General features: G+C 37.0%; 1 long non-coding RNA gene across 1 annotated transcript in view; it reads right to left on the minus strand.

Moving 5' to 3' along the window:
• The window catches only part of LOC122807726, a 977,429-nt gene that overhangs the window by 892,270 nt on the left and 68,416 nt on the right, over positions 1–16,743 (minus strand). The gene's annotated exons all lie outside the window — the stretch shown is intronic.

The following is a 16,743-nucleotide window of genomic DNA, read 5'->3' on the forward strand; positions in this document are numbered from 1 at the left end:
TTTTTAAGTTTCCATTAATAATATGATATTGACATGTTGGGGGTGGTTTATACAAGCAATGGGAGTAAGTATACATTACATTAAAACATTCTGGATATTATTCAGGCAATTTGAGATATAATTGCTTATTTGGTAAAACAGTTATGACTATGAGCTAGATGTTCATAACTGCATTAATTTATAAAAGTCATGTGACCTACAGGTGAACAAATAGTGTCACTTCATACAAAGCGTTAAGCGCTGTTTCCACTGAAACATCATCTATCATCTGTAGTTTTGTAGAATAATAGTTTTGAAATGGTGTGCAAATACTATATGCATAATTTGTATAAATATTGCAGTATCACAACAAATAAGTATGCTACCCCTCTTGCCGTATATCATTAGAAAGCTCTCAAACAAGTGAACAATTGCCCCTCTGATATTGACCTTTCATGCTATACCCAATATGTGATCATATCTATGGAAGAGCTTTTATAACTTATGTTTTATTTTGCAACTCGCATTATTTATTGGATATTGTAAATCTTATGAAATGCATTTTCAATAGAGGAGTTTGAGAAACGTTTTCAGGAAGCAAGTGGTTTCCTGACGTAAATAACCTCAGGAGGCAAGTGAACTCATTGACCTCTTGCTGCTCGGAATTGAATGAATTATACTGAAAACTATTTGTTTTTCCAAATTCTGAAGATCTTTCAAGGTATAGTCATTCCATTAATATGGATGTTTCCAGATTTTATTTCATCGGTTAACTCAATAGCTCTAAAGGCTGGTCATAATTTGCAGGATTCAGTATATGACATGCAGCTTTTCTCCACCAGGAGGACATGGTGATCCATCAATTTGGGAAGTTGGCTTAATGGTTAAAGTAAACCACAAAAGGCAAAATGGCAGTAGGTGTAGGCAAAAATCAGGAACACATGATAAATAAACAAGAGTTTATTATAAGCGCTTTCGTTTAGTTCAATGACCAAACTTCATCAGACATAAAATAACATACCCTTTCCTATTTTATATCCACATTCACAGGAAATTGAAAGTACAATCATTCAATCAGAAGCAAAGGTGAATTTAAAATCACTCTATCCTACTAAACTCATCATACAAAAATATTAATAAATAATAATATGATAATACAATAAAACTATACAATAAAAAGTAATAACAAAAACTGTTATCTATCAAAGGTTTTTAATTTAAAAAAGCCGGTAATAGAAATTATATCATTCAGGCCTGGTGGGGAGGTAGCATTCAAAAAAATCTTCCACCATGTTTCATTCTGTTCCAAATAACATTTCCAAGGCCAACCCTGGGGACCCCTATTCATTTGATATAAGACTGCAAATTTAAAAGAATTTTCAGGAAATGAGCTAAGATGTCTAAATAATGCATTAGTTACTTTTCTCTAGGAAATGTCATAATTATGTTTATAAATTCTTTGGGCTAATTTACATTGGGTCTTGCCCACACAAAAAGCGGGGATTATTGTTGCTGTTCTTCACTCCTCAAGCAGAAAACCAGTGCTCAGGTTATAGTTAAAGAGACATTTAAGTGGTTCCATTAGGCCTTGTTTTATATTGTTCGGTATGCAGTGTGGGATGTTATCTGGTCCCAGAGAAGTTGTATTTTTGACCTTGGACAGTGCTTGAATGACCTGTTCTTTGGAGATAAATGGTAGAGAACAGGTGTCAGGAATGCTATGGGATATGGCTGGTGAAGATAGGGAGGTGAAATTCTCACCAAATCTGTCAGCCAACAGTTTGGCAATTTCTTCAGGTTCTGTGTGAGTGGTGCTGTCCACTATACGTTCAGCACACAGCTGGGTATTCCCTTTGAGGTTTCGAATGTAGATAAAGAATGCTGTATGATTGTCTTTAGCTAAAGATGCCAGGCTAGTTTTGTAACTTGATTTAGAGGACTTTACAAGATTTCTGATTTGTTTGTTTAGGCTGTGTAGGGTAATCTTCCTTTGCTGAGTACATTCCTTCTTGTTTCTAGATGTAATTCTCTTTCTTTTGTTATATAACTTATTTATACTTCCAATCCACCAGGGTGGCTTGTTTTTTGGAAGAGGACCAAGTTTTAATCCTGTCAGGTACTGCCGAGTCAATACATTTGCTTAAGTGGATATATACACCATTTGTGAACTTCCCCACATAGGAGTCATTGTTGTGTGTGTTAGCAGGGATTTGAAACCATTTATACCATTGTTTAGGAGGTGACAGTTTGCTTTGGAGAAATGTTTTTATTTTTTATTTTTTTTGCTCCTGTGGGGGTGTCAGGTCTGATCTTTACTTCAAAAGAGACAGATTTATGGTCTGAATTAACTAGGGAGGGCAGCACACTGGGGGTCGTGCAGTAGCCCCCATGTTGGTAAGTACTAGGTCTAGGACATTTGAGCCCCTTGTTGGGGTGTAGACTAACTGTTACAGTGCATTTCAGTTAACAAAGTCCAAGATTGTCATACTTGTGTTCATGTAAGGCACCTAATCAATGGGTGGGTAGTGGCAGTCTCCCATGAACAAGGTGTTTGGCTGTATACTGAGTGATTCAAGCAAGTCCAGGTAGGCAATGTGTTTATCCTGGTTCATAATGGGGGACCTGTAGTTAGCTATGATGTGGTAGAGTGTTTTGTCTATAGGTTTTTGGACCTAGAGTAGCTCACAAGAGTCATACTGTTTCACCAGTTGCGAAGTATATTTGGATTTAATGAAAATGGATACACCACCACCTTTGGTTCTTTCATGTTTGTTTTGGGGTCAGAACATGTGGAACACATTATAGCCTGGAATGTTAGGTAGTCTCTAGGGCCTTGAACCAAGTCTCAGTGATAAAATAGAGTGCAGCTTACTGTTTAAGCTCCTAGCATTAAGCAGCATGACCTTGAGTTTGCCTCTAGAGTATTTTTCTATGTTGGAAGTTTTGTTAATTTGCCATAGAGTTAGTGTCTTTGCCAATATCTTAAAGCCTTAAGGAAACAGATGAAGGCCATCTCTGGTGAAGCATTGAGGTCTGTCAACCATGTCTTCCCAGGCTGATAGATGACACCAGAAGCTAAGTCAATTGTTAAAACCAATCATATTTGTCTGTACTGTACATCATCCTATGTGAAGCTAGAATGCTGCTTAGGGTTAGGGACATACCTGCCTGGCATACGTAATCTGAGAGCTCTATCATGTCTGTCTTCATATAGTCCAGACAGGTACAGCTCAAATCATTCACTCCAACATGTACTATGACTGAGTCCTAATTGTAACTGCTGCTGAATGACCTGAGTGCATGCATGACTTGGCGGAGCCTGGCACCTGACTGACAACTGATCATGACCTTCTCCTTGTCCAGCGTGGTGAGAGGGATGTCTGTGTGTCTCACTATTGAGTTGTGGTAAAAACAAATGTTTAAAAACAATCTCCACCTGATCAGAAAATATAAAAGGGAAAACAGACCTATGTTCTTTTTACAACCAATTCACATTTTACCACAAGCAACTCATTAATCATTACCTTTTCTAGGTTATCATCAGTGATAATCAGACTGACAATTTAGATCTCAAATTAAACTGAGTTAAAACTATAACAATAGCTGCAGGGCTTACAATGCAAACTGTAAAAAAATAAATAAATAAAAAACAGCAGACTAAAACACTTCAGCTTAATCAACAAAATAAAAAGGGGAAGAGATCACTAAAAATGTATTAATCCTTTAGTGCCGCGACAAGCTTTCAGAAGCATTCAGTTAAAAAAATGCCATTCACATTCATTTAAGTTATAAAAGGAAACAAACATATTGCACTATTCATTAATCAATAATTATTCAACAAATCCTCCTGAAACATCACCAATTACACTCTACAAAAAAAAAATCCTTTTGCTGCTTGTGCTTAGGAGTTCAACTGCATTTATTTTTGCCGTATTTATTACTGCTTGTTGGTAGCCTCACTAAATTGATGACAGTGTTCTAATGAATCACTGCTTTATTTGTGCTGTCTGTTATTGCTGTGATTTGTGAGCTACTGTTTCAAAGCAATCTACTGATTAACTATATTTCATTGCTATCTACTGTAATTCATTACTGGTTAACTGCATTTTACTGCATTTCATTGCTGTTTAACTGTATTTTTTATACTGCAAGTTTTATTCTTTTGACTATAAGTGATTAATCTGTGCTTCATTGTGAGTTTTTTCTTACTAAGTTCTTAACCTTAAAATTGAGTAGCATAATCTAGATACAGGTCTGCAGCCTCCAGAGCTTCAGCTTCATGTTTCTTAACCCTTTTTGAGGTATTCCAGCTACAAGTTTTCCCTTAGTAGCACTTGTGTTATCATCTAGTAGTACTACTCGTAGACCTTTCTCCCTTTACCCTCTTAGCTCTTTCAGTTTCTGACAAATATGGATCGACATTTCCCACATTTTCTTCTGCTAGTCTGGTCGATATGGGCATCCTGAGACAGTACAGCAACTGCCTCATGTACATGGACAACCTTCTACTACTAGCACCTAGGAACACAATTTGTGAGAGATGCAAATACATTAAGCACCTAGTGTCATTGCTCCCTACCCTACAAAACAGTATATCTGGCACTGAGAAGGTTGACAATATGAACACCACACCTCAAACACCATCCACACCTATACAACATGCTCCCACATATGCGGAGGCCCTCAACAAAAGCATACCCAAACAAAAGAAACCTCCGAAGCATAAACACACACAAACTCCACTGCCCACCAGACCACACACTACATATAGTCCACACACCTGTGTCTCACAGCCACTAAGGCCTAAACATAAACCCAACATATTAATCATAGGAGACTCCATTGTAAGACACACAGATGTGCCCCTCACCAGGCTGGATAAGGAGAAAGTCACGGTTAGTTGTTTGTTGGGTGCCAGAATTCACCATATCACCAATGCACTCAAGTTTCTCAACAGGTACTGTTATGACTCTGTCATAGTCCATGTTGCAATGAATGACTTGAGATGTACCCCCCTGGACTATATGGAGAGAGACATGATTGAGCTTACTGAGTATGTGTCCCAGGCAGGTATGTACCTAGCCTTAAGCAGCATTCTACCGTCGCCCAGAATGATGCCTCCATACAAACAGAAAATGATTGACTTTAACAAATGGTTTAGTTTCTGGAGTCATTCAAAGAGGATCCAGTACCTGACAGCCTGGGATGACATGAATGACAAGCTATGATGCTTTGCCAGAGATGGCCTGCATCTGTCTCCCTTTTACAAATATTGTGCTGTATATGAAGATTAAGTTTCATGTGTTCATCAACAGTGACTCCAAGAAACGTTCTGTGGCTAACAACCTCTAATAAAGATTTATTGAGAGAAAATTTAGTGAAGTCAGTCTTCTTTAGGATTTTTTTTTTTTAGGGGAGAAAAGTATGATTTTGTTTTTTAGGGTTCAGGGTTAGATGGTTATTGTGCATCCAGGATTCAGTGACAGAGAAGGCAATATGACTTAGTGTAATACATCAGAGATATAGTTGGTTGAGCAAACAATGGTGGAGTTGTCTGCATACTGAATTACTGACCCTTGAGATAGGGATGATTGGAAATTGTTTATGAATATGCCAAAGAGGATAGGTCCGAGTATGGAACCTTGGGGGACACCAGTGCTGGTGTTGAGAAAGGAGGAGATGGAGCTTTGCCATTTTACAGCCTATTGTCTTTCATTTAAATAACTAGGGAATCTTCAATATATCCACACCCACTAGTCAGTTATTGCTATTATACAATGACATCATTTAAGAATGGAATTATTTACTTTTCTTAAATAATGTCTTTGTATAACAGTGCCATGATATTCTTCTGCACTGTTTCCACATTCTTCCGCTTTGTTAATGTACTGCACATGCAAATGGGACTTACATTCCCACTCTTACACAGTACATCAGTGCTTTGGAAAGCAAGCAACAGAGAAAGGACGATTTATTTTTCTTAAAAAAAAATATGAAATCTGGACAGTTTACAGGTATGAGACAGACAGGGCAAAAGTCAGTTAATGTTTCTTTAGTTTTGCAGAAAGTACCTGATTTTCTTACATTTTCTCCACCCTCCGTACATACTGCTTGACCCGTTAGCTCAAGAAAACTTCAAAGCATAAAATAAGGTGGGGGGGAAGGCCCTATTGTAAATGTTGCTCTTATAAACGTAGAAAGGTGCTAGAATTACAAGATTTATCGGGCATTGAGTTTAGTTTGGTAGCATATATTAAGAGAAGAAAGTCCAGTCATGGCTTCAGTGGTTGGACTTTTTCTATTGGTATATGCTTGATTTTAAAATGGGCATGCTGGATGGGTTGACCAATCACTGTGCATGTTTTTGCATACTAACAAGCTATCATTGTATAATCTAAAATATATAACAATGCAATAAAAAGAAAAAAAAAAAGAAAAATAAAAACAATCCTGCAGAAACTACTTGCTATTAGACACCCCAATCATTAAAAATGTACAAACTATCTAAAACCTTTTTTCCAGCAGAAATTAAGTTAATTAATGTAGCAGTTTGATATCAATGGGAAGTACTATTCTTATCAAAGGAATAAAAGAAAACATGGATAAGTGGTGTGTGTGCTATTCAGAATATCTTGTACTGTAAACACAAGGAACTAGGTTCATGATTCAAAGTTTTTCCACTCATCATAAAACTCATTTTCTAAGCCTACCAGTCTACATACATCTATATGGCTCCAATTCTAACTATCGAAATTTCAAAACATCGAAGTTCAGATCATCGAGACCAGGACATCAAATTTTTGAAACATCGAAGGTTACCACCCAAAAATAAATAAATAAATAAATATATAAATTGTAACAATTATTTGCAGGGGGGCTTCACACCCCTGCACCCCCCACACCCCCCCACTTTAATATTCCAACTCCGAGACCACACTACAGTGGAGTAAAGGGAAATCTTCCATTTAGCGCTATATGCAGAAGCAATAAACGAGAGATTTTCCGTACCCTATCTGTAGTGCCATCACACAGATGGCACATAGACACAGACAGTATGCAGGGCACCTTGGTGCCCTGCAAAAACACAAACATTCTCCCACCTACACTTACCTTTTTCTTCCCCTTCAAACCTTTAAAACTCGATGTTCTGTTCTCGATGATCTGAACTTCGATGCTTTAAGCATTCGATGGTTTGAAGGGGAACCATCTACACACACACACACACACACACACACACACACACACACACACACATGGGTCTTCTTCATAAGAACGAATCCCACTTACCTGAATCATTAAATGTGAGATGACTTTGCCACAAAAACTCAAACCCAAGCAAATTAAACATCCCATGTGTGGGGCTTCACCCCACACACACACCATGTGAGGGGCTGCACCCCCACACCCCTCTAACTAAATATACCAACTCCAAGATTGCACCACAGTGGGGAAAGAGGCAAAATTTACCATGGTGGCCAAGTGGTTCCTTTCCAAAATTAACTTTCCAGTCAACCGAGTGTTCATTAAATTGTGGTTTTGGTGAAGTCGTCATGGTCTTTAGATTTTCAAGTATGTGTTTTTTCGTTCTTTTCAAGTAGACCCATATAAATACATATATGCATGGCTGCAATTCATTTTGCTGAGAACTGCTTGAGTTGAGTGCAGACTTTGCTGTGTGAGTTCTCAGTCGCTGATTTGATCATTTTTTGCTATAATCACTTTAGCTGCAGTTATGTGACTATGGAGTAGCTTATTTAAGTAGGGGGTGCAGGAATGAAGATCCCACACTAGGGATGTGAAAACCTTCAACATAAATAGCATATTTCTGAGTGTGACTGTGGTGTGTGTTTTAGTGGACATGTCAATGTTTATGCAATCATAATAGAAAACTGGTGTGACTAATTTGTGCTAATCTCACTCTGATAGTATCTATTTTGGAAGCTGGTGAGTGTGTCTGATCACGAAAGGTGAATATTAAAATTTCTTTTGCAGTCAGATGGTATTCACTAGTTTGACCATATGACAGAAGGTGTACTCGATGCATCTTTATACTGCATAGAGTTATGAGGATATAAGTAGTTTATGGTTTACAGATTCATTCATTTATTGGTATTAATTTGGTTATTGGTCCTTGAGTATCTTAAAAAGCCTAGCCTTACATTCCCGTGGTAGTTTTTTTTGCTTTTACATTTTGTGTATGCATAACCCAAATGTGAGCAGAACAACAACATGTTTAAATAAATACTTGTTGCCTATTTCCATGAAGGACATGACAGGAGATGAGTATATGGTTTCCCATCCACTCAGCCAAATAATAGTTGAATACAGTAAGAGAACTACTTGCTTTATGTGGTGTGGAAAATGGTTCCATAGAAGAGGTATTCTCTGTGCTACATATTTTTCCCCACAGCATGTCCTGTTTATGTTACAAATGAGACTGAGATCCCTTGATCAGGTATTTGCACAATCATTCAACTTCTGATTGTGTAATAGGTCTGAGAGCATACAGCATGATAATGCTCTAGACACAAGGCAGAAGTTGCCTGTTACTAGCCTGTATGATACTAAGAAGGGAGCCAAAGCTTTGAGATGGTCTACATAGTTTTCATGATTTAGGCCCTTGACTTTTGTAGTAAGAAAACTTCATATTCATTCCATCTGTGGCAACTGTTTGGACAGGTAGGTACCAAAAAGGGCATTATATTAAATGAACGTCCTAATGAAGGCTGAGTGCAATGGTATAACTGCATCCCTGGAGTTGTGTAATAAAAGAGGATTTCCTTACAATAATGGATATATTGTGATGAAAGGATAGTTTGTTGTTGAAATAGGTTCTCAAATCCCTGATTATGGAATCAGTTTTCAGAGGGATCAATGTTATAGTTACAATGAGAGTCATGCTTTCCAAAAGATACTATTGTATATTTCCTAGAATTTAGTTTTTGTCTATATTTTTGACACCAGCAATTTGTTTGGGAAAGGTCCTCTGTTCTCATGGTAGATTATGATAACACCAAGTTAACAGTCGCCTGAAAACTTGGTCAACTATAAACTCTTAAAATTAGCTTGGATCTCTGAGAAATAAATGCCAAAGAGGAATGTCCCAATGACTGAACCCTGGTTTACACCACTAGTAATAGGCTATTTGGAGGAGGTAGATCTGACCACCCAAATTTCCTGGGTTCTATTTGTGTGCCGGTTTGCTATTCAGTAAGTTACTTAGAGATTTATATTTAGCTGGGAGAGTTTATCTATGATGCCTAAATGTCTGATGGTGTCAAATGCCTTTGTGAGGTATAGATATGTAATGTGCACTGGTTTGTTCTCGTTCATTGCTTCAGTATCCTTCTCATAGAAGATGACCACATTATTAGGCAAGTTCTACATTTAATAAATCTGAACTGTCTTGGGATGAGAGATTGAGGGTTGCCTATCTCCTTATTTATTAATTCCTCAATTATCCTTTTCATAGTCTTACAGATTAATTAGACAGGCTTATTTACATTATTTATTTATTATTTATTTGTTTACTGTTAAAGTCTGACTGGGACAGAGCCCATTTTCAGTGAAGGCCTGGGGAGAAACACTTCAGATATGGTCTATAATTAGTGGGTCTGTAATTATGAAGGTCCAATGACGTTTCACCTTTGTGCAAAGGAATGACTGTTACTGTCATTTGACATGAAGCATGTTTGGAGGCAGATGCTGAATAGCCTATGTTGGGGGTTTCACAAGTCCTGACCCAGGCTGACCAGTAGGCAGTCCAGTATGTTATCCTGCCTCATAGAAGCAGTGCTCCTGGCCTTGGATAGTGCCTTGACTACTTATTCTTGGGAGATTTGGGATGGGAGTATAGATGTAGGTTTGTGATCTGGAAATATTGGAGCAGAGGGGACGTTACAGCAAAATTTGTCCACTAATAAATTGGCTATGTCTTCTGGGTCTGAGAAGGTGGTATCATTCACTATTAGTTGTGCACAATGCTGTATAATATTTTAGAGGTTTCTAACATAGTTAAAAAAGGATTTGTGGGAAGGAATACAATTATATATCTGTATAAACATAATGTCGTTGTTCCATCTGGTGAATGCCCAGATTTATAAAGACAGGCTGGAGTCCACTGAAAGGTCTGCATTTGCCTGAAGATGACCTGGTAAGGAAAAACATGGAGGTTGCTTAACCAGGGATAGTCTAGTAAGCAAACCTTTAATTATTTTGCCAGAAGTCTTGTGATTGACAAATACTGAATTTTAAAGACTATAAATTGCATATTTGTAAGCATTCCCTGGACTTTTGTTGTACTGACCCTTCTATGCTGAGATGAGATTTTTGTGTAAAAAGACTGTTTTAAGGGTCTCACCGGAGGGTGCAGTTTTTAAAGACAGTCAGCACTGAAAGAGATTGTACTCCTAGGCTAAGTATTGTCATGAACTTGGCACAAGAACTGAACTATTTTTGTGCAAATAATTATCTTGTTTACCATGTATATTTTGGTTACATTTTGGATATGACAGGCCTTTGTTGCATAACAAAAATTTTTGAAAAAATAATTTACCAACAGCTCTTTAAAAACATAAAGAACTATGGTCTACTCTTTGATCAGCAACGTGGCTTTAGAAATTCCTTTAGTTTACGGAATGCCCTACTCTCAGCAGCCACTAGCTATTATAGTAATAGTAATAATAGCCTTATAACAGCTAGTTTGTTTACTGACATGACTCATACTTTTGAGACAGATGACTATAGCCTTTTACCCGATAAACTGCAGAAGTTAAATTTTGGTGATAACTACCATTCTTTGTTTCAGAAATTGCATGCAAGAAAGGACCTTTCAAACATACTATTCTTAATAGCTCAGTGTCTGAAAAGTGAATACTCAGCACTACAATTCAACAAAGCTCTGTCTTAGGTCCACATTTTTTTTCATTATTTATTAATGACATCACACTGGATGGACCCACCCAAAAATGAATTATATATGCAGACAATATACGTCTATTGTAACATAAAAATAAAAACCTTGTGTACAGGAACGTGAGGGCTTGTAAAACTCAACACTGCTTGTTCGCAAAGTCACAAAAATACTGCATTCCTCTGCAGACACCAGCAAGTAGTACTAAGCAGCAATGGCAAATAAAAAGCAAAACCAGAAAGCAGTCCACAACTTCCAAAACGATAAAAAACCTTCTTTATTGCATGCAGTAGTAAGCGCTTTCACCAGAATGGCTTCCTCAGACTGTAGCAGCATACACATCACACAGTCATTAAATAGCTTCAACAATTAACAACAGGGTGTTGTTCAAACCAATTAATTAAACAATAAAATATTCATGAAGCTTCTACTATAAAACATCCATTATGAAACATAGATAAAACAACAGTTAAAAACAAGCAAAAGTGACTGTTCAAAAATAATAAACTATATTATATATATTATTTTGTATTTAATTTTATTTATTCACAGCTTTACCTAACTTCCTTCTTTTCAAAAAAGGTTGTAGACTAACTTTATCATTCAACCCAGGGGTTGAATCAGCTCTGCATCTTATAATCCATCTGAGTTCCATCTCAAGTGTATAAGCTTCCACATCCCCACCCCTCATAGTATCATGAATAATCTGTAAGACAAAAAGGTAAAGGAATGTGTAGTCCCTGCCTGTATCTGATGTTTCGCTAGTGCATTAGTAATATCACCTATTCTCATTTTATAAAGATGTTCCCTAATTCTCAACCTCAACTGCCTATTAGTTTTGCCAATATAAAACGCTTGGCAGGCAGTGCAACTAGCGAGATAAATCACATTTACTGACCTACAATTAGTCCCTGTGGAAAGAAAAGATTTGTCCAGTGACAGGCTGTACAAATATATTACTATTGTTAATAAAACTACACTGATTACAACTACCACATGCAACCGTATTAAAATTCGACGTCATGTACCTCACACCTTCCTTATGACACAACATACTTTTCAAGTTCATCTTATTCTTGTATGTGTATCTAGGTCTTATTCCTACTAATTTAGAAACATCTTCATCTACAGTGAGCACATCCCAATATTTTTCTATAATATATTTTATATTGGTTACATCACTAGTATAATAAATAGGTACATTCACTGTAACATTCGCCTTATGTGCCTGTCCTTGTGTAACTAACTCCTCGGCCTTAAAATTACTAGAGAAATAAGGGCAGGCTCTAGTTCCTCTCAGACTATATGTGTCAATCAAAGCCTTGTTTATTTCCGCATCCTTATAAGACCTCTTCAACAACATGGTTCTTAAATTCTCAGCTTCAACCATAAAGCCACTATCAGAGGGATTCAGTCGACGCCTCATGGTCTGCCCTTTACAACATTTTCAAATACATGTAGTGGATGCATGCTTGTTCTATGGAGCAGAGTATTTTTATAACACATTTTCCTATGTACCAATGTATTGACTAGTCCATTGTCTAATCTAATAACATCTACATCCAAAAAAGAAATATAACTCCTTGAATAACTCATGGTAAATTTAAGATAACTAGTAGTGCTATCTATAAAGCTCTTGAACTGTAGTAACTGTTCCTCATTACCATCCCAAATTAAAAAGAGGTCATCCACGAACCTCTTATAAAAAGGGACATATTGCTGAAATTCAGAACTGGGGAGCAATACTGCATTCTCCCATTCAGCCATGACAACGTTGGCGTAGCTATTGGCACATGACGTGCCCATAGCTATGCCATCATTCTGGATAAATAACTCTTTTGCAAAAACAAACACGTTGTTATCCAAAATAATTTCCAGGAACAGAGCTATTAACTCAATCAAACTATTATCCATGGTCGTGTATTTCTTCAAATAATCCTGTACACTTTCAACTCCACTACCATTAGGGATCATAGTAAATAAACTGACTACATCCAATGTAACCAAGAAATATTCTTTCCTTTCATCAAATTTAGTCATGCATTCATACAAACTAACTAAAAACTGTTTGCTATGTTTTAAGATATTAACATTAGCTTCAACTACTGGTCTAAGATGTCGTTCAACGAACAATGAGAAAGGTTGTGTTAACCACCCCTGTCCTGACACTATCGGTCTCATCGGGGGATTATGTAGGTTTTTATGAACCTTCGGGAGGCCTTTCAAAACAGGTATAAGTGGATTATTAACCCTCAGAAACCTGAAAAGGTCCTTATCTATAACACCACTTTTATACAGGTCATCTATCGTGTCGTATACCCGGAATACTTTATTCCTCACTTCATCCATGTTCAATTTGGAATAAAATCTAGTATCACTCAGGAAATCATACACACTCTTATAATAATCTTCTGTACTCATCACTATGATGGGACCTCCCTTGTCAGCAGGAGTTATTACTATAGAATCATCTCTCTTCAAATCACACAAAGCTTGTCTCTGTTTGTATGTCAAATTATTCTTCTTCATCTTATTCTTAACATTGTGACTACTATAGTATATATGTAAATCTTGTTCAACTAATTTAGTATATGTCTCTAAAACAGGGTTCAAAATAGGTACATACGTACTCACTGGTTTAAACCCAGTCCTAGTACTACCTATATTAGGACTGCTCTCACACGTACCATAATCAAGTTTCAATTGGACATTCCTGGTAAACATTTTGACATCAATCACTGTGTCTGTAATATCACTAAACTTACTGGGTATGAAAGTTAGACCCTTATTGAGTACATATTCCTCCTCTCTACTTAACATCCTGCTAGATAAGTTAATCACAATCGATTCTCCTTCGTAGCCCACATTCTCTTTATAGTTGGGCCAACATGTTCTGTTTCCACTACTTTTCTTTTCTGGCGACCTCTGCTCATAGAGCGTGTTCTCCCCCTGAAACGAGGAGACTGTATTGGGAAAGGGATATCTCTTAGATTAATGTTATCATTCCCTTCTTTGTTAATACTATTGTTAGTAGTTTTCTTCCTAACAACTAAATCATCAGCCCTCACTGATCGAGTACTCTGATTAGTAGTCTCAACATTAGAGGAAACCAGAGTATCAGAGTGCGTATTCCTATTCACAGTAACTACAGATGGATACAAATTCACATTATTAATCGATTCAACAGCAGGGACAGGAGCTTCCCCCACCCCCAAATCATTCACACATTTATTTACATCAGTCAATCTATCACTGTTACTGTTTGAATCAACACTATGTGAATCAGTCTTATTAGTTGCATTAACATTAGTCGAAAAGTTCTTTCCTTCAGTTCTCACCGACATTGTCCTCGGCCAAGTAAAGACTTGGCCGTTTTTAAAATCATATACATCTCTCTCAATCTTCTGCTTTTTCTGATCAAGTAAACGTTTCTCATAAAGTAACACATTCTCCATGAGTCTATCCATGCCAGCACTGGCCTTCGAGGAAGAATACTTCGAAGTGATAGACCCATGCAAATGAACCACTCTCTCACGTAACGCTTCTTCCTCTGGTGTATGATACTCTATCAGTAGCTTCATATAATTAAAGCTTAAGTCCATGTTCAATTTTTGCCATTGTAACAACAAATCAGGAAAATGGTTACCTGAAGCTGGCATTTTAAGTACTCTCAGCCCCCTAGGAATTATTTGTTTTTTGAGGCAAGCCTCAAAATGGTGTCTCTGCAGTTGTAGTCTCTTTAATTTAACAAATTCTGCTTCCAAAGTATCCAATTCTTCGGCTAGGACCACCAGGTCATCTACGTTATCCGTTTCGGATCCACGTGTATCTTCCGGCTCAAACATTAGCAGGATATTTTCCTTACCAGCCACACAGTCATTGAATCATCCTAGCTTCCGTCGAACAGTGTCATTGACGTCAGGTACGTACGCTAATTCAATTTCATCTCCTCCAGTACAAGCCATGCTCACCGTGCAAAACCACAAACATGAAATAAACCAAGTCAAGAATAAAAGGCAAGCACAGAGAGACCACGTTCCTGTTAAAACATGTAGCATAAAAATAAAAACCTTGTGTACAGGAACGTGAGGGCTTGTAAAACTCAACACTGCTTGTTCGCAAAGTCACAAAAATACTGCATTCCTCTGCAGACACCAGCAAGTAGTACTAAGCAGCAATGGCAAATAAAAAGCAAAACCAGAAAGCAGTCCACAACTTCCAAAACGATAAAAAACCTTCTTTATTGCATGCAGTAGTAAGCGCTTTCACCAGAATGGCTTCCTCAGACTGTAGCAGCATACACATCACACAGTCATTAAATAGCTTCAACAATTAACAACAGGGTGTTGTTCAAACCAATTAATTAAACAATAAAATATTCATGAAGCTTCTACTATAAAACATCCATTATGAAACATAGATAAAACAACAGTTAAAAACAAGCAAAAGTGGATAACAACGTGTTTGTTTTTGCAAAAGAGTTATTTATCCAGAATGATGGCGTAGCTATGGGCACGTCATGTGCCAATAGCTACGCCAACGTTGTCATGGCTGAATGGGAGAATGCAGTATTGCTCCCCAGTTCTGAATTTCAGCAATATGTCCCTTTTTATAAGAGGTTCGTGGATGACCTCTTTTTAATTTGGGATGGTAATGAGGAACAGTTACTACAGTTCAAGAGCTTTATAGATAGCACTACTAGTTATCTTAAATTTACCATGAGTTATTTAAGGAGTTATATTTCTTTTTTGGATGTAGATGTTATTAGATTAGACAATGGACTAGTCAATACATCGGTACATAGGAAAATGTGTTATAAAAATACTCTGCTCCATAGAACAAGCATGCATCCACTACATGTATTTGAAAATGTTGTAAAGGGGCAGACCATGAGGGCGTCCCGACTGAATCCCTCTGATAGTGGCTTTATGGTTGAAGCTGAGAATTTAAGAACCATGTTGTTGAAGAGATCTTATAAGGATGCGGAAATAAACAAGGCTTTGATTGACACATATAGTCTGAGAGGAACTAGAGCCTGCCCTTATTTCTCTAGTAATTTTAAGGCCGAGGAGTTAGTTACACAAGGACAGGCACATAAGGCGAATGTTACAGTGAATGTACCTATTTATTATACTAGTGATGTAACCAATATAAAATATATTATAGAAAAATATTGAGATGTGCTCACTGTAGATGAAGATGTTTCTAAATTAGTAGGAATAAGACCTAGATACACATACAAGAATAAGATGAACTTGAAAAGTATGTTGTGTCATAAGGAAGGTGTGAGGTACATGACGTCGAATTTTAATACGGTTGCATGTGGTAGTTGTAATCAGTGTAGTTTTATTAACAATAGTAATATATTTGTACAGCCTGTCACTGGACAAATCTTTTCTTTTTCCACAGGGACTAATTGTAGGTCAGTAAATGTGATTTATCTCGCTAGTTGCACTGCCTGCCAAGCGTTTTATATTGGCAAAACCAATAGGCAGTTGAGGTTGAGAATTAGGGAACATCTTTATAAAATGAGAATAGGTGATATTACTAATGCACTAGCGAAACATCAGATACAGGCAGGGACTACACATTCCTTTACCTTTTTTGTCTTACAGATTATTCATGATACTATGAGGGGTGGGGATGTGGAAGCTTATACACTTGAGATGGAACTCAGATGGATTATAAGATGCAGAGCTGATTCAACCCCTGGGTTGAATGATAAAGTTAGTCTACAACCTTTTTTGAAAAGAAGGAAGTTAGGTAAAGCTGTGAATAAATAAAATTAAATACAAAATAATATATATAATATAGTTTATTATTTTTTGAACAGTCACTTTTGCTTGTTTTTA

This window comes from Protopterus annectens, chromosome 7.part1 (assembly GCF_019279795.1).
Source record: "Protopterus annectens isolate FY-2018-M chromosome 7.part1, PAN1.0, whole genome shotgun sequence".
NCBI classification, from domain to species: Eukaryota; Metazoa; Chordata; order Ceratodontiformes; family Protopteridae; genus Protopterus; species Protopterus annectens.